Source organism: Equus quagga, chromosome 13 (assembly GCF_021613505.1).
Source record: "Equus quagga isolate Etosha38 chromosome 13, UCLA_HA_Equagga_1.0, whole genome shotgun sequence".
Classification (NCBI taxonomy): domain Eukaryota; kingdom Metazoa; phylum Chordata; class Mammalia; order Perissodactyla; family Equidae; genus Equus; species Equus quagga.
In genome coordinates, this window is record NC_060279.1 from 98,986,396 (window position 1) to 99,004,257 (window position 17,862).

Consider the following 17,862-nt stretch of genomic DNA (forward strand, 5'->3'; position numbering starts at 1 on the left):
AGGGAAGGGCTAGAGGTGACGGAGAAGGTGTCATTTAAGGAGGGAGGCCTCACCGAGAAGGTGACATTGAGCATAGGCTGAAGGCAGACACGGCTTTGGGGACACAGGGGGAAGTGCTCCAGGCAGAGGGAACAGCCAGGGCAAAGGCCCTGAGGGAGGAACAGCAGGCGGCCAGTGGAGCTGGAGGACAGCCAGCAGCAGGGGAGAAGTCAGAGATAAGGCCAGACAGGGAATCTGGGGGGCTGGGGGCACAGGGGGAGCTGACATCGAGCACCGCTCCATGCCCAGGCCGTGAGCACGCCACAAATATGACTCATCGGAAAGGTGGGTGGGTTGGACTCATTGGAAAAAGCTGCTCCTATTTCCCACTTCATCAGATGAGGAAACTGAGGCCCAGAGAGGGAAAGGAACACACAGCTCGTCCGTACCAAGTTGAGACGCTCCACAGCCCCAGCACAGGAGTTTGCTTCCCGCCGGAGCTCCACCAAAGGCAACGATCCCTTCTCCAGGGAGAAACGTCCTCCGTTTCCTTCTCACTCCCTCAACACTCCGCCCACCCTTTCTTCACAGTTAGGAGCAGACAGGTAAACATTTCATGGGAGAGGAGGAAAAAAAAGAAAAAGAAAAAAAGCCACCAGTCTAATCCGAAAAGGAGAAACAGTTACTAACTTCCTCTACTCCACGAGTCACAGGCAAACGTAACACACATCACTCACCTGAAGGATGTCCCCAGCACAGCCCGATCGCAGGGGCAGGTGCCTGCAAGGGAGCTCCGCCGGGTCTCCTCCGGGCGAAGGCCACCTGCACCAGCTCGCGGCCGCCCCAGGGTGGGGCCACCCCTGGCCGCCGCCGTGGGTGTCTGGAATGCGGAAACGGGACCTGCCGTGCCAGCTCTTCACAGTCACTTATTCACCGGCCGCGAGGAGCCGCCAGCCACCGGAGTTCCCCAAGAGATGGCTGCTCTTCGGGAACAGGCGTGTTCCCAAAGAGGGCTGTTTTGCCAACAGTCGCTTTAGGGGAGGGAAAAGAAAGGCCTCCTTACTCATCAGCCACGTGGTCTGAGGCCTGAATGGGCTTCAGAGAAAGCTCAGAGGTAACAAAGACGGGCTCCCCTGTTACCTCCCATCCCTCCCATCCAGGAGCAGGCCACCTGTTCGCTGACTGTGCCAGGGCTGGCCCTGCGCCCACAGCATCCCCCGCGCTGTGCTGGCGCCTGCCCGCTTCATTCACAGCCGCCCAACCCAAGGTGGGCTCCTCTCCCCGACAGACAGCGGGCCGCTCTCAGAGCAACACAGCTTAATGATTAAGCCCGGCCGCGGGCTCCTCGGCCAGCTTTGGAAGGCGGCTGCTGGCCCTGCCTAATAAAACCACCGTCCTCCTGTCTTCCACACTTCAGGAGAATGATCTCCCCGGTGCTCCCAGCTACCTCTGAGTAGGGACTGTGATCATGCCTATTTTACACAGGAGAAAGCTCAGGAACAGAGAAGTCACGGGATGAGGTCACACAGCAGGGAAGTGCTGGGGCGGACTGAACCCAAGCTGGGCCACTCTGGGTCTCCAGTTCCTAACCACTGCCCTGGACCTCCTCTCAAGAGAACAGACAGGTCCCCCCAGCCGGGCCTCAGTTTCCTGCTCTGTAAAATGGGTTGAGTGTGAGGAGTCGGCGAGATCTTAGCCTTAACCCACCAAGCATGTTCACTGTCTCCTGGCTGCAGTTGTCACATGCCACCCTTGGGCTCAATCAGGTTCAGCTTATACCTTCAAAATGGGGGTAAAATCATGGTCACGGAGTTGAAATTCTGGGCAGCCAAAGAGAAAAAATAAGAAAGATTCTTACTGTCCTTTTTTTCCACCCACAAAAAATACACAGTCTCTCTTCTGAGTCAGCCATCTGAGGAGGACAGGACCATCGCCAGCCCCACCCTAAAGATAGGGCAATGGAGACAAAGCAAGGCTCGGTGGCCTGCCCAAGGCCACCCGGGGGCCCGAGGCGGGCCCAGGCCTGCACCAGCTGTGGCCCGAGCCCAGGCCCCCCTCCTCAGCCCTCTGCGGGCTTGAGGGCCAGCACTTTCTGCGCGTCCACCAGCAGCGGCAACAGGCGCCCGCAGGAAATGTCAGCCTGCAAGTTGACATCACTTTCACAGATGGGCGGGAGGAGATGGCGGGGTTATTAAAGGATACTTAATTATTCAATGAATAAGTCGCGGTTCACGTTAATAGCAGAGGCCACATTCCGGAGCACTCAGCCTGTGCCAGCGCCTGGGGCTAAGCCCTCACCTGCATCCTCTCCCGTCACCCACATCACCGCCTACCAGGCAGTCCTCAGACGGGGAAACTGAGTCTGTGGGAGGCGCACCTTCAATAGGACTTGGTCGGGAGCAGCAAGAGGAGCAAGACCCAGGTATTTCCGGGCAGAACGAATGCTCTCGAACACCCGCACGCTGCCCCTCTCTGCCGCCTCCTTACCCAGCTTGGGTCTCCCCGAATTTTCAGACGAAATGTTTGTTTTCTGGACAAGACCGAGCGCTCCTAGGTACAGGGACTCTGCGTACACATTCCCACAGGTGGATGTGATCAGAGCACAAAACCTAGGTCCTGATTCAGGCAATCACAAGACAAAGTTGGTGACACAAGTGCATGGGTACTGTACTTCCGCCTCATGTCGCTAACTTCTGCCGCAGACCGCTTGCTCACCTACCCCATATCCCTCCCCCCCCCCAGTCCTTTCCTAAATAGTACTGTGATTTCTTTCCTGTAGCCACTCTCCTCCCAGCAGCCATGTGCTTCAGGTGAGGATGGTTCCAGCCCCAGCCGCAGCCCTGAGAGTAAATCCTGATTGGCCCTTGCCCAGGCATGGTAATATGTCACAATCCTGGCCAACGAGATGTGAGGGGAATCTAGGAGACAGGGCGTCTAGGAAAGGTTCCCTCACTCTTAAGATTAAGACACATAATGAATGAGAGACGCCCTCTTTCTGCAGCTGGATAGAGCCTTGTCAGGGTGTGATGACTGGAGCCATGGCAGTCATCTTGTGGCCACGAGGGGAGCCTGAGGACACAGGAGACACACCAAGGATGACAGAGTGGCACAACAGAGAGGGTTTGCCTACAGGTCTTGTGGAACTGCCTAGTCAACCCTGGTGCTGCCTACCTATAGGCTTGATACATGAGTTCATAAATCTGATTTCAGGCCAGTTTCAGCTAGGTTTCCCATTACAGTAGATCAGTGGTTCTCAAAATGTGCTCCCAGCCCCGAGAGTACCACCATCACCCAAGGACTTGTTAGAAATGCAAATTCTCGAGCCAGAACTACTGAATCAGAGACTCTGGGTGGGGCGAGGCCATCTGGGTTTTAACAAGCCCTCCAGGGGATTCTGATCCTGCTCAGGTTTGAGAAGCACAGTGACGAGAGCTCAGAGTGAGGCTGCTGGAGTCAGCCTCCTTGGATCCAAATCCTGTCACCGCCATCTTCTAGCTGTGTGACCCGGGGCGAGCTATTTAAATGTGGTTGCATCTTCTGTGAGAAAGGGATAACAAGAGTACTCGCCTTACGAGGCTGTTGGGAGGCTCCGCTGACTCACTCCGCGGGACGCCCGGCAGAGCGCCTCGCACGCACGGTGCACGGCCTAGTGACTGCCACTGGCTGCTGCTGAGGTCGCTGTTACTACTGCTGGCGGCCAGAGGCACAGCAAGCGCTGCCTTCCTGACGGCTCCCCCAAGGCTGGGTCCAGAGCCCCTCAATGCTGACTTTACCCCCCAGGACCCAGCCCCGTGCCCTGCGCTTCCAGAGACGGGCGACTCTCTGGTCAGCACCCGGGTGTGACACACAGGAGGGGCTGAAAGCCTGTCTCCCAGTCCGGATCTCCTCCCACGGCCAAAGCCGCCGCGGTCCCAGCAGATACGCCCATGGACGCCCCCCCGGGCGCTCTGCCAACCACTCTGCCCAGTTACTGGTCCAGAATGCCCACGAGGCCTGCCGGCCGACAGAGCACCCCCACCGTGGGAGCCATGCCAAACATCCAGCCAGAGCCCAGGGGGGCCCTTCCCTCCGGGAGCTATCTGTGATTTCAAAACTGGTGGCACCAAGATGCAGAAAGCCAAAGAATGACTAATGCCACCCCAGGTAAGGTCCCAGGAGGAAGAGGCAGCCTGTCATCAGGCTCCAGGGCAAGACTGGGGACGGGGCTCTGGTGGGGGACAGGGCTTCTGGACTCACCAGGTTGCTGACACTGCGGGGTCGGGACTCACAGAGAAGTGTGGGAGGCGGGAAGGGGTAGGAGGTCTCGACCTCTGACCACCAAGCCCGGGGGCAAGAAAGGATTGGTCCAACTCCTCTGGCTCCGGAAAGAAAGCTATCAGGCTGACCATCATAAAACTGCCAAATGTTCAACCATTCTTGACCCACAAAAAGGCAAGTTCATACGGTTCAACCTAACAGAAGCCAGGAAGCGCATTCAAATAATGTGGTGTCCAGGAACGGGTCACCAGTAAGGAACTGGGAGGGCAGTGACCTCTGGGGAAAGAACTGGGCGCCTTATTTTTGTTCCTTTGGTTCCATGCATGTGTGGTCACTATTCAAAATTTAATGAAATTAATCAGTCAGTCAACCCTGCAGTCTCCTCCGATCTCAGTCAGAGAACAAACTGCACTGGATGCTAAGAGATCTGCAAACCCACCACCCCTCTGCCCCCGTCCCCACCACGTCTCCCCTCCTCCACTCCGCTCCAGCCCTGGGCCTCCTGCCAGCTCCTCAATCTCACTATCAGGCCTGCTGCCTCAGGACCTTTGCACTAGCCACTCCCTTTGCCTAGACACTCCCACTGCTCACACTGCCTCTCCTCCTTGAGGCCTGTACTCAAGAGCCCTCCCAGGGAGGCCATCCCTGGCCCTCTACTCTAAACTGCAACACCCTCCATCCTAATACTTTCCAGCCCCTCTCCCTGATTAATTTCTTACACACAGCACTACTACCACCTAATACAGTACATATCTTACTTACTTATCTTGGGGGGTTTTTCTTCTTCTTCTTCTTTGGTGAGGAAAACTGGCCCTGAGCTAACATCTGTTGTCAATCTTTCTCTTTTTGCTTGAGGAAGATTGTCGCTGAGCTAACATTTGTGCCAATCTTCCTCTATTTTGTATGTGGGACACCACCACAACATGGGTTGATGAGCGGTGGGTAGGTCTGCACCCAGGATCCAAACTTCTGAACCCTGGGCCACCAAAGCAGAACATGCAAACTTAACCCCTACACCACTGGGCCAGCCCCTTATTTATCTTGTTTCCTGTCTCAATTCCCCACCTGAATGAGAGCCCAGGAGGGCAGAGGCCTCGTCCGTCTGGCTCACTGCTGTCTCCCTAGTACCTAGCACCCCAGTACCTAGGAGAGTGCTCGGCTCGGTGAATACCTGCTGAATGAGTACGTCTGAAAATCGGATGCACTGTCAGGATCAGGGGTTTGCTGCCCTCAGATCCAACACATGCAGTCTACGTGGGAAACCCGGAAAAATCAGGCTCCCTAAACTGGTGACAGCACTCCGAATGTCCTCCCCACGCTGGGGCCTTTGAAAGGAAAAGGAAGGCCAGCAGGAAGAGGGTGCTGGGGCCAGAGTTTCAGGAGGCCGGAGGGGCTGCAGGCTTCCCGCCTTCCTCCCGCACACCGAGCACGTGGTGACAGACACAGGCACTGGAGACAAGAGCCGGCCACCAGGTGGACCTCACGGTGCCAGCATCCAGCAGGATCGGACCAGCAGCGATCCTGCTCCCTCAGCCATCCCCACCTACCTGGCAAGCCAGCGATGCGCAGAAACCCCCAGAGGAAGGTGCCCTCTGCTCCTGCCACCTCCACACAAGGATTGCTGCACCACGCGGCTCCGCTGAGAAGTCGGGGACCCCAGGGAACAAACGCGACAGGAGCCCCTACTCGATGTGAAGCGGGGGTGCGCGTCTGCGGTGAAGGAGTTGGAACTGCTGACTCGATGACAAATAGCAGCAGGTCCCAGGCACTGTCACAAGCTGCATCTTGCCCCTCTCCGTCTTCTACCCAAGTCAGAACTGAAAGGGGGCGCGTCCCCTGCCTCCCACTGCAGTGCTGGAGGCGAACCCAAGGCTGGAGCCTGGTTCCTGTGGGGCCTAAACAAAGACCCATCAGAGGAAGGAGCTGTACACGTCTGTCCTGAGGGGAGGATGGGAGAGGATGGGAGGCCTCCTGTTCAAACTCGTCTTTGGAAAAAATGTGGGAGGGGCCCCACGGTCGGGTGCTGGCAGGAAACAGACCTCAGGGAAGAGGGACCCCTGTGAGCAGACTCAGAGCAGCCGGGGAAGCGTGTGGGGAAGCGTGTGGCCGCTGGCACCTCGGCAGTGTCCTCAATGCTGCTGGACGCTGTTTACCAAGGGGTTTCTAAAGACCTGGGCCAAGTATTGACTCGTAAAAAAAAAAAATGTGTTTTTACTATATAAGTGGACTGGGCAGAGGCAGGGAAGTCCCCGCCACGTACTCTTGGGCTGGAAACACGCACATGCTACGGGACATTTGTTGTACTTGTTCCTAACTGTTCATGATAAGACATTCCAAACACACAGAGGCGATGAGCTAAGAGCCGCCGTTGGCCAGCTTCCGCAGCCGTCAACTCCTGGTCCTCTCCCCCCACCTCTTCATTCGCCTGCACACGCGTGTCCCCCTGCACGCCCCACCCGTCCGTTATTTCAAAACAAATCCCAGACATCTTAGCAGCTCCCAGGGATTTCAGAACACACGTCTTAAAGACAAGGACTTTTTTCTTAAGCAGAACCACAGCATCATTATCACACCTACAACATTGACAAGAATTCCTTAATAATATCAAATCTGCAGTTAGTTTTCGTTATTTTAAAGAAAAGGGAAGTGCAGGTTCCAGAATCATAAAAACCCCGTGCCCGGAGTGGTGTGGGAGCCTCCAGGCCCACAGTGGCCCGGTCCTGACACATGGCTCCCCCAGAAGAGGAGATCAGACACCACCCACAGGGTGGAGCAGCAGGAACTAGTCAGGATGGTCCTGCTTGTCCACCCCATTCGTCTGTCTGTCCATCCACGGAGACCGCGGGGGAGTGTCTAAGAGCCTGGACACTGGAGGCAGTGGCACGGGTCTGAATCTGGCTTTGAGACTCACCAGCCGCACACACTTCTCAGGACTTCAGTTTCCTCATACGGGAAATGGGAGTAAGGACAGTCCCCACCGCGCGGAGTCGTCGTGAGGATTAAATGAGGTACTCCAAGGCAAGCACTCAGAGCACCGCCCGTCCATCCGTAATGAGAACTCAGGGAACGCTGCCCGTACCATCAGTTCAGCCAAGGAACAAGTATGGAGCATCTTTTACTGCCAGGCGCCGTCCAGCAGTGGGAGCCAAGAGCAAAGAGGTTAAAAGCCCCAGGAATCACCACCTGGGGATGGGGACTGGCACCAGGCCACCACCTGGCGACATGAACAGACTCGGCATCTCCAGCACCGGCCTGTTTGGGTGGGAGGCCCAGATTCCCCCTGCCCCTGAGATGGGGAACCCTGAACCAAGAGAGTGACTAAAAGCCTAGAAGAGTGACTCACAACGATGAGAGAGGAAACCACTGTGCCGCCCCCTCTCTCCGCCCCCACCCAGCAAGGCCGCTCCGGACCAGAGCAAGGGCAAGAGCCACAGCCGGGTGAGCCCTGCTGGGGCCGGGCTCACAGGAAGATGCCGCAGCTGCCAGGACAGGCAGGAGACAAAAGAGAAAAGAGGCTTCGGGCCCAAAGCAGCTGTTCGGAACCAGCTTTCAAGAGGCCGGGCCCCTTCCGTGCCTCCCTCAGCCCCCTGTCCACCCTCCTCCCCAGTCCCCAGAGCCCCTTTCTTTCCTGGGAGGTAAGACCTGTTCCACCGCACCGGGAGCTCAATGTGAGGCGCCACCCAGCAGTCACTCAGGTCGAGACCAGCACCCTGGCACCGACAGAAGCCCGAGGACCGAGGCTGACAGACTCTGGGAGTCCATCTGGTGCAGTCAGCCCTTCCTGTGGTTTCTACTGCTCAAAACTCAGGCCCCATCGCTCTCACACACACCCACAGCGGACACAGCAGAGATGCAAGGGGATGGGCTCCAGAGCTGAGTTCAAATTCTGCCTCCATCACTTCCAAACCGAGTGAGCGGCTTCTCATGGCCAGACCTCAGCTTCCTCATCTGTCGATGGGGACAATCACAGTCCTGGCCACTTCAGAACACACATCACACACGCCGGGCACTAAGCACAGTGCCAGGCCATGAAGCAGCCCTGATGGCCGACAGCTACCGCTGCCTACGACAGACACGCTTTTCATCCCTCCCTTCCACCAAGAAAACACAGGCTGGCACCTCTGATCTGCTGCTGTGAACTACCGCCCTTGACTGATGGGAGCCTCACCTGGGCCCACACTGTCCCGTGAACGTGGCTACTGAGCATCTGAAGCGCGCAGCCAGTGCACATGGCGATGTGAAGGCATATAATACACACTGTATTCTGAAGACAATGTGAAAACAATAATGTAAAATAGCTCAACAATTTTTATATTGATTACACGTTGAAGTGATATCTTAGACTAAATAAAACATGTTAAAATTTATTTCCTGTTTCTTTTTACTCTTCTCAACGTGGCCCCTATAAAATTTTAAATTACGTATACAGTCCAACTGGTGGCTCGCATTTTATTTCTTTTTTGCTGAGGAAGACTGTTGCTGAGCTAACATCCGTGCCAATCTTCCTCTATTTTGCATGTGGGACGCTACCACAGCGTGGCTTGATGCACGGTGTGTGCAGGTCCGTGCCTGGGATCCGAACTTGCAAATCCCAGGCCACTGAAGTAGAGAACGTGAACTTAACCACTAGGCCACCGGGCCAGCCCCTCGCATTATATTTCTAATGAACAGTATTGCTGCAACCTTTGAGAACCAGTGTTACCCGACTTCACACTGTCAGTGTCCAGCATGGTGCCTGGCACACATGCTAGGTAGAAACCAATGTTCCATGGGTAGCTAGACGAAAGATGCTCTCCACAATTCTGGTCTTAAAAGCACCCACTACTATCCTCGTGCCTAACCAGGCCTGCCCTTCATTCAAAACATTTAACCAGCCATAAGGTACAGGCTACACCAAATCAAAATGGACACAGTCACGGCGGCCGGAGCATGGTCCTGGGGCCCCAGGAGGGCTGGCATCACCACTTTAGGTGCCGGACTGGATTTTGATATTCTAACGGTCCATAATGCGGGCCTGGGGCTTAGAAACACTCTGTCGCCCACCAGCCCAAGTCCCCTCACCAAGCTCACCCCAATGAGACACTCGCCTTGCTCAGTCTCCTTGACACATGCCTCGCTCCTTGTTACCCTGTGTCTGCGGTGGCAGCCGGCAGTCAGGCTTGTTGTATTGACAGCAGGCTCTGTCGAAGGGCCTTCAGTTTTGAAACAACCAACCCAAAACCCCTACAGAAACCGACCCCATCGCGTCTTACGGTCCCTGGAAGGAGGCCGCAACATGCCGAGGTCACTCCCGCTGCCTCATGAATGGGGCACTAAATATAGTTCACAGAGCTCTGCATGTTAAATGACACGGAGAGGAAACGCTGCTTCCACTTCCCACAACGGCCTCGGCCTGGCACAGAGGGCTGGGAGGGAAGGAGGAGGGCACGTGGGCCGAGAGCCCGGAGTCCGCTCCCTCACACGTAAGGTGAGCTCCATCAGCTCCTCTCTTCCACTGGACTCTTTTGTGGACTGAGGACACGTGTGAGATGCTTAGAAGAGCACCTTACTTGCTATTATTATTGTTATTATCATTTTACAAAAATTAAAGTAGGGAGAACTTGAAAAATGGGAAGCCACCCTTCTCCAGCAAACTCATTCCCACCTCTGGGCCTTTGCACCTGCTGTTCCCTCTGCCTAGAAGGTTCTTCCCCTGCCCGGCTCTTGGCACAGCTGGTGCCTCCTGCTCATAGGGTCCCAGCCCACATGACGCCCCCTCAGAGACGCCTAGGAGGCCTCCCTGACCATGGAAGCTAAAGTAACCACCCCTTCCACCACCAGCCCGCCCACCAGCCAGCCCCTAGCCCTCAGCCTGTGACGGCCTCCACGGAAACCGTGTGAATGCCCTAGCTTACGGCACGGCTCCCCAGCTAGAATGTAAACCCTAGGAGAGCAAAGATCTGGTCTGTCTTGCTCACGGTCCAGAGTTTAGGCTTTCAGCCACTGTGCTATACTGCCTACGGACCAGGATGCTTACTGGAGGTGTGTTTGCAAAGAACTCCCAGAGACAAATGTCCGGCATCAGGGGAATGGCGGGATAAAGCAGGCTAACTCGGGTCCAGCTGTTAAAAAGAATGAGTCAGATCTGGAGGTAACGACTTGAAGGCATACGCTCTATCATTAACTGAAAAAATCAAGTTACAAATATGTGTGGTTTGATCCCTCGCCCACCTCTTTTGGGGATCGGTGAAAGAGAAGGAAGTAACAATTGCTATGTGCATCTGCACCTCCACCTAAGCACGGAAAAGGTAAGAAAGCACGTCCACCCAAATCTCCAAGGGCAGAGGCAATCCATTTTGTTCACAACTCCATCTCCAAAACCCAACAGTGGATATTTAGTGAACACACTGTCGGAATAAATGGTTATCTTTGAGGAACGGGATCCTGGAGCGGGAGCTGGCACCTATTATTCCCCTTAAACATCTCTGGATTGCTTGACATATTACAACCAGCATGTATTTCTTCACATAACTTTTTTATAACCAAATTCAACTCATCAATCTCACACACGCCAAAGGCCATGAGCAGTCCTAGGAACCAGGAGCAGTGTCGGTCACACTGCAAGCACAAACCACCAACGGGTCCAAGGGCCTCTCGTTCTAACAGCTAAAAACACACACTTTTCTTTAAAGGAAATGACTGCTTCTTTTACTAAAACATAAATACATTTAACTTAGATTTTGCCGGTTAAACGTCTAACAAGGTTAAGCTGCTACCATAACCTGTGTCATTTTTTTAAACCTAAGTTTGAAATATATCGGCAAAATAAACTTTACAGGAAAAAAAAGGCATCGACCACTGCGCGTTCTAGATTCCACGTCTGATTTACCGCCCGACAACTGCAACGTCTGAAAACAGGCTCACAGCAAGCCCTTCGACCCACGTGCTCAAACCCGCGTGCTGCTGTCACCAACAATGATGATGATGATTTTTTTAAAAGTCACCGCTTTATTTCCTCAGATTAAAGAAACACTTAAGTGAATTTGGCGCCATCACAAATCTGATTGAGACCATGGGCTCCCATCAGCAAATGAAATCACAATGACAGGTGTCTGAGAAGACTCAACCTACGGGGAGAGCTAATAAATTCCCTTCCAGCCGTCCCCCGTGTGTGTGCACGGCCTCCCCAGGCGCCTGGGAGGGCCACCTTCCCATACAGGGTATGCTAACCCGCTGACACGGGATAACTTTTCAGAATGAAATGAACAACTCAGCCAAGCTTTGCCAGGCTAAAACCACAGAAATGGGTTCCCTGAAAGCCAGGCTTTGATGTCCCACCCGCCGCCACTGCAGTCTGGCCAAGTCCATATTATCTTCTCTGCCCCTGACTAATACAATGTTTTACATACATGAATCCGTGGTGACTTAAAAGAAACATCTCAACCTTGTCAGAAAAGGCCACCTCCCGGGGCCAAGGGCGACCTGCAGTGCCCAAGAGACGGGAGACCAAGACGGGCCAGTGAAACGGGAGCTCCACCCCTCTTGCCAATCTACGGGACCTGGGAAGGATGGGCGAGAAGAGCAACTCCCCAGCTTCTGGCCTGGGCAACTGGGTCACCGTCGGCCCACCTGCCGAGACGATGGCTACTGGACCTGAGAGAACGAGTTTAGGTTGAATACGTTGAGTTCATGGTACCCAAGGGACAGCAGCCCCGGACACATCGTGGAAGCACATGCTCCACATCCGGAGCTGGAGCTCAGGGGCTAACATGACTTTGAGACAGCTAAGTGCTGGCATCACGGGGACAGTACATAAAGCCCTGGCTTGGGGGGAGGAATATACGAGAGCCGAGCAGGGGGCCGCTGAGAGCAGGTCAGCACCATCTCCTTTAGGGCCTCACAGTGCAGTATGTTCCACAATGTAGCCTTCGGTGAATAAAAACTGGAGCGTGGAGACACGCAGTCACCTTACCTGCTCTGCCCCGTAAATACAGACAGAAGCAGCAAAGGCTTATCAAGAAAAACAAGATACGTTTATTAAGTGCTCACTAGGCACCCAGCCCTGTGCTACACACTAAACATGAATTATCTCAAAACAACCCTGGCACGAAGTCCTGTGACTACCATTTCACAGATGGGACACTGAGGCTGAGAGCGAACGTGTGGGGGAGCTCAGGGCTGTCATGTCACAGCCCACAGGCAGGCAGTCTCTAGGCCAGATGGAGAACACTGAAGAACAATTATAATACATAAGAGCTGCTACTCAGCGAGAGATGGCTCTGCACTCGGAACACAATCCCCGCAAAGCCTCACAGACCCCGGAGGCTGATACCGCGATCCAATTTCAGAAATGAGGGACCTGAGGCTGCAGGAGAGGAAGTCAGCTAGACCACTTTGAGTCTTGCCCACTGGGGAGACCAAGACTACAGCCAGAGCCCCACTCGCAGAGGGTCTCAGGGACACTGGGAAAACGCTGAATAAATGGTACCATTTATTGAACGCTGACTATGTGCCAGCTGCTGCTCTAAGCACCTTACACATGGCGTTCTCGTTGCATCTTCAAAACAACTCTGAGGTGGCTGCTACTAAAATCCCCATTTTATAGAAAGGGAAACCAAGGCACAGCGAGGTGAAGTCGGTAGCCCAAGGTCACCCAGCTGGTAAATGGCAGAACCTAAATTTGAACCTGGGTTTCTCTGCCTCCCAAGCCAAAGCTCTCAACAAAATAATTTCAGTTAACAGCGGCCACCCTGCCTTGAGTGCTAACTATAGACTCGGCTCTCTACATGCACACTCGAAACTAACCCTATGCAGTCGACAATTCCTTCACCCCATTTCTCGGGGGCCAACAATAGCGCAAACACGTCAATAAGCGCCTTCTATGTGCCAAAATCTCTATTCGCCAGATCTCAACAGAATCCCCAGCAAAAGACAGACACTTTCTTCCCCCGTTTCACCGAATGGGGAAACAGAGGTTCGGCGCGGTTTCCCCAGATCGCAGCTCCGGAGTGGGAGAGCCAGGACGCGAACCCTCCACGCTCTTCCGCACAGCGCCGGGTAGCACGTCTGGAAAGTTGAGCCACGCGGGCACGGGTCCGGCCAGGTCCGGAGGGCGCAAGTCCCGGCGCCGCCGCCCCCAACAACCGGTGCCCACACCCGGCCATCCGCCCGGTAGCCTGCCGCGCTGACCCCCGGGGTCCGAGCGGATACCGATTCCGCGCCACCCTTGCACGAGGCCGCCCCTGCACCCGGAGCCACATACCTGGGCGTCCCGGCTGCCCGCCCCGCGGGCCCCACGAGCGCTGCGTCCGGCCCCGCGCGGCTCGCTGGAGACGCCGCCAGCTCCGGTGGCCCAAGTGACTTCCAGGCTGCCCACTTCCAAGCCGCTTCGCGCGAGGCCTCCCGGGAACTGTAGTTTCGCCCTAGGCGGCAGCAAACTGAAAAAAGCCTGGCGCGCAGAGGCTGCCGGGAGCAGTAGGCGCAGGCCCGCGCCGCCTTCTGGGGATGGTAGTCCACCTGTCGGCTCCGAGCCGCTCCAGTCTCCAGAGCACTTCCGCAGCCCCGAGGGGCGTGAGGGATGGAGGCGTGTCTTCTGCAGACTCCAACGCGGCTGCCGCGCTCCTCGCACGGCGAGGGCGGTTTTTCCCTTTTCCCCAGCCCTGTCCGCCTCCTCCTTTCCTTCGGCGGACTCTCTCCCTCCCTCTCCGCGAGCGCGAGGTACTTACCCCGAGGGCGCGAGCCTCGGGAGAGGCGGGGACGAAGAGCAGTGCGCTAGACCCCCAACGAAGGGAGCGGCGGCGGCGGCGGGCGTGTGTGCGCGCTCGCGCACGCGCGCTCGCGGGCCAGCGCCGGCCTGAATTGCCGCGGGCCCCCGCGCGGAGGAATTTTTTTCCTTTCGAAGGAGCGCGCGCGCGGGGTCTCGCGCTGGGCTCTTTCCTGCCGGGCGCGCGCCAGTACGCACGCGCGCTCACGCCCCTCGCCAGACTCAGTCTGCGGCGCGCGGGGTTGCGGGGCTAACCGCTCTGCCGGCTCGGTCCTCCCGCAGCATCCCCAAGGTCGCTCCTCAGGTGCTCCTTCGAGGTCTGGTCCTTCACGTAGGAGCTCCTGGGTGCCGCCCCCCACGCCGTACCCATCCCCTGTCGGGAGTCCTGTCGTCGCAGGTAATAGGCGCGGCCCCCGCCTGGAAGAGGCGGCCACGCCCTCCTTCCCCGCCCACGCGGAGGGCCGGGACGCCCGAGGGTGTAGGGACGCGGGTCTGGTCGCTTCTGCCCGGCCCAGGCGGCTCCAGAGCTGTGCCTGCGACAGGAGTCTGGTGACTCCCACCCAGGGGGCTGCCCCGGAGGCCCTGTTTGTGCCATCCATTCGTTGATCGCGCATTCTGAGAGTAACTGGTGTTTAGGGAGTACCTACGGCCTGGGAGATTTTGTCCAAATTTAGTCCAGCTGCTGACATAATCAGAGATCCGACCCTTTTTAAAAAAATTGGATGTTGCCACTCCTACTCCGTAGGGGTTACTGAGGGAATTGGCTGGAATTGCAAGGTCCTCTGGCCAAGAAAACCCAGTCAATACCCTGCCCACCTCATCCTTCCTTGCGAGCAGATGCGCAGTAAGACTCGAAACTGGGAAGCACACTGTATTTTGTGATTCCTGGGAGAGGGCAGAAGGTTACTCATTTGCTCATTCATTCAACAAACATGTATTAAGCACCTACTTCATGCCAGGTCGCGTGATTACGCGGACACAAAAGACAGGTTGGGTTCCTACCTTTAAGGAGCTAAGTCCAGTCGGGGTTTCAGACCACCAGCACACAGTGACAATCTAAAGCAGTACTATAATAGAAATTAAACACAAGCCACGCAATTTTAAACTTTACACTAAAAAAAGTGAAATTTATTTAACCCAATATAGCCAAAATAAGTTATGTTTAATGAAAAAAGGATTTACATTGCTTCAGTTTTCAGTTCATTGAAGTTAAATAAAATTAAAACTCTGAGGCATTAACAAAGACATTCATTTGTGGCGTGGATTGCCGTAGCAAAAGGACAGAAACTGCCCAATGGCCATTAATAGAATTTGGATAAATAAATGATAGTTCAGCCACACAGTGGGATATCATGCAGCCGGCAACTGCTGAAACATGAGACAGAGCTATATGTTTTAATGAGTTAGTCTCTAAGATATATTATGTGAGAAAAAGGTGCAGAGCTGTGTACATAACATATAAGCATTTGTATAAGAAAAAGAATGTTTTTACATATACTGTATGCTTGTGTAGGTACAGAACACCTGTAGAAAGACACAAGTAGGGTTACCTTTGAGAAGGGGAAACAGAAGGACAGGTGATCGGGGGTGAAAAGGTGACTTTCTTTTCATTAAACGCTCCTTAGTGTGTTTGGAATATTCTTACCATGTCCGTTTTTAAAAGTTGTTTAATTGAACTGAGGTTGATAGCTAAGTCACAGAATCATAGTTAAAATTAAATGAAACAATAGATATAAAGTGCCTGGCTACAGCTTTCCAACTTAATCAGTTCTAGATGCTGTCGCTGCTCCCAGGTCACTCTTCCCCCCCCCCCCCCCCAGTAAAAACTAGCCCACCCTGATCATGTGCGTTTGTCAGCCTGGAAGATTGTTTCTTTCCATAAAAAAAGTGAAGTCTACAGCCCCAGCCCTAGCTGAGAAGTCACCTGTAAGGCCCGAGTAGCATTCCCAGGCCCTGGGGACAGACTCGGGCTCCTTATCAGTAACGTCATTCAAAAAACAGAGTAAGCCAAGATTGTCCTCTGGCGTTATAGCCCTTCTAATTAGGTCCTTCTGATGCCAGCTGAGCCTTCTGTACCCTTGTCCCCCAACGTGAGGGCCACCTATAAAGCCGCAGGATCCACGCAGGGCCCTACCTCAAAGTGTGGAGCACACATCACCCTCCTTTTGGGTGGCCGCGTCTCCTTGTTACATGTACTCAGGGCATTTTGTTCGTTTCCTTCTTCAAGGTGAAGCATTCGCGTAATTTAAGTTTGAGAAAAAAAATTGCAGAAAAATTCAAAGAATAATGTACCCCCTCACCCAGAATTTCCCACTGTAATCAGTTTTATGCCTATTCTTTGCTGTATGCCTTCCCTGCCGAACTGTAAGTTCTATGGGGCGGAACTGAGTGCCCTCACAATCCTACGACAGAGCATACGGAGCCAAGGAGGGACCCCAAAGGAGCCCAGGAGCCCAGTGGAGTCATGGGGTGCAGCGTCCCCTACCGCCAATTCTGTTTCACAACGGCAGGGCTCCTGGGATGGCGTTCTTCCCTCCCGCCACCGCTGACACAGTACGTTGGAGTGACTGCGGCTAAGAAAAAGGATGTAGTGCCAGTGTCAATGCCTATACAGACCTGGTTCGTCTCCATAGTCAGCAGGACATACCATATCTCGGCCCCAAATACGGACTCCCTTAAATTGGCTGCACGGCTTGAATTCTCCCATTAGATCACCTTTGGGTTATCAAGATAGTAAAAAGTCAAGACCATTGGGATTAAGGCATCTGGAGCTCACTCTGGGCTTGCTTTTAAGGCAGGTAATGGGGTTAGGAATCAAGTGTGGGGGTTTTAGGAGAGAGGTTTCCTCTGACGGTAACCTGGGGAACCTGGTGTATGGGATGGGAGAGTGGCAAAAAAATAAGCAGAGGTTTGGGGGTTGAAGGTCTTATTTCTCACTAACCCCCAAGGACTGTGCCCCCAAAGGGACCCAACTGCTTCGTTTTTGTAGCCTGGTTAAGAGAGGTTCGACCCCGAGGACACATTAGGGACAAAGGAAACTGATGGCAGTGACTGCAAATTTGTTACTAACGACTACTCGCTCAGCAGCTCTGGGGCCTCAGGAAGTGCCAGTGGGGTAAATCTGAGCTGTGGGGCTGGCCCGCAGGCCCATCCACTGATGTGCAGGATCTGAAGCCGATCACACTGGCTCCTGAAAGGGGGTCCAAAAGAATAGTAAGTGCAGGGTTACAGGGGAAGAGAATGGACAAAGATATGGAGGGAGGGCAGCCCGCAGCCTTGTGGGGAGTGGGAAGAGCGAGGGGCTGCTGATGTCTGACAGCCGGTCCTCAGTTCCCATTAGTTCGTGGGTCAAAGAGCTTCCTTAGCATCAGCTGACAGAACCTCTTCCTCCTCTGACGTGGTGGAAGAATCCTGAACGGTGGATTGGGTCCGAGTCTTGAATCTGCCCTGCGTGGCCTTGAACACACCCCTTTCCCTCTCTGAATTCACGTTCTTCATATGCATAAGGGAGATGGTGAGATCTTGCCTCACGAGGCCCAGGCCAAAGTCACCTGGAACTCCCACAGCTCTCCAAACCAGTGGTTCTCAGACTTTAGCGCGCGTAAGATCAGCTGGAGAGCTTATTAAAACCCGGATTTGCGGTCCCTAAGCTCAGAGTTTCCCATTCAGTAGGTCTGGGGTAGGGCCCGATAACTGGCATTTCTAACAAGTTCCCAGGTGATGCTGACACTGCTGGTCCAGGGACCACACTTCGGGACCACTTCTCTAAACTGAGAGCGCGTCAGTTTTCCTTCATCTGGCAGGCACAAGGATGGCCTCCACTGCCCTCTGCTGGCCAGATAGAAATACAGCTGTCATATGCGCAGAGCTGCTGAAGAGTACAA

At 54.6% G+C, this 17,862-nt stretch overlaps 1 protein-coding gene across 5 annotated transcripts in view; it reads right to left on the minus strand.

Annotated features, from left to right (window-relative positions):
- Positions 1-13,881, minus strand: part of SIPA1L3 (signal induced proliferation associated 1 like 3) — a 216,704-nt gene extending 202,823 nt beyond the window's left edge. For 2 of the 5 annotated variants that reach the window (XM_046680687.1, XM_046680682.1), the window contains exon 1: positions 13,478-13,880. The gene's annotated coding sequence lies outside the window, so the exon portion shown is untranslated. Of the gene's footprint in view, positions 1-716; positions 975-13,477 lie in introns of those variants that run through there. The other 3 variants (XM_046680686.1, XM_046680683.1, XM_046680688.1) reach the window with 2 other exon arrangements.
- Between the last annotated feature and the right edge of the window lie 3,981 nt (positions 13,882-17,862).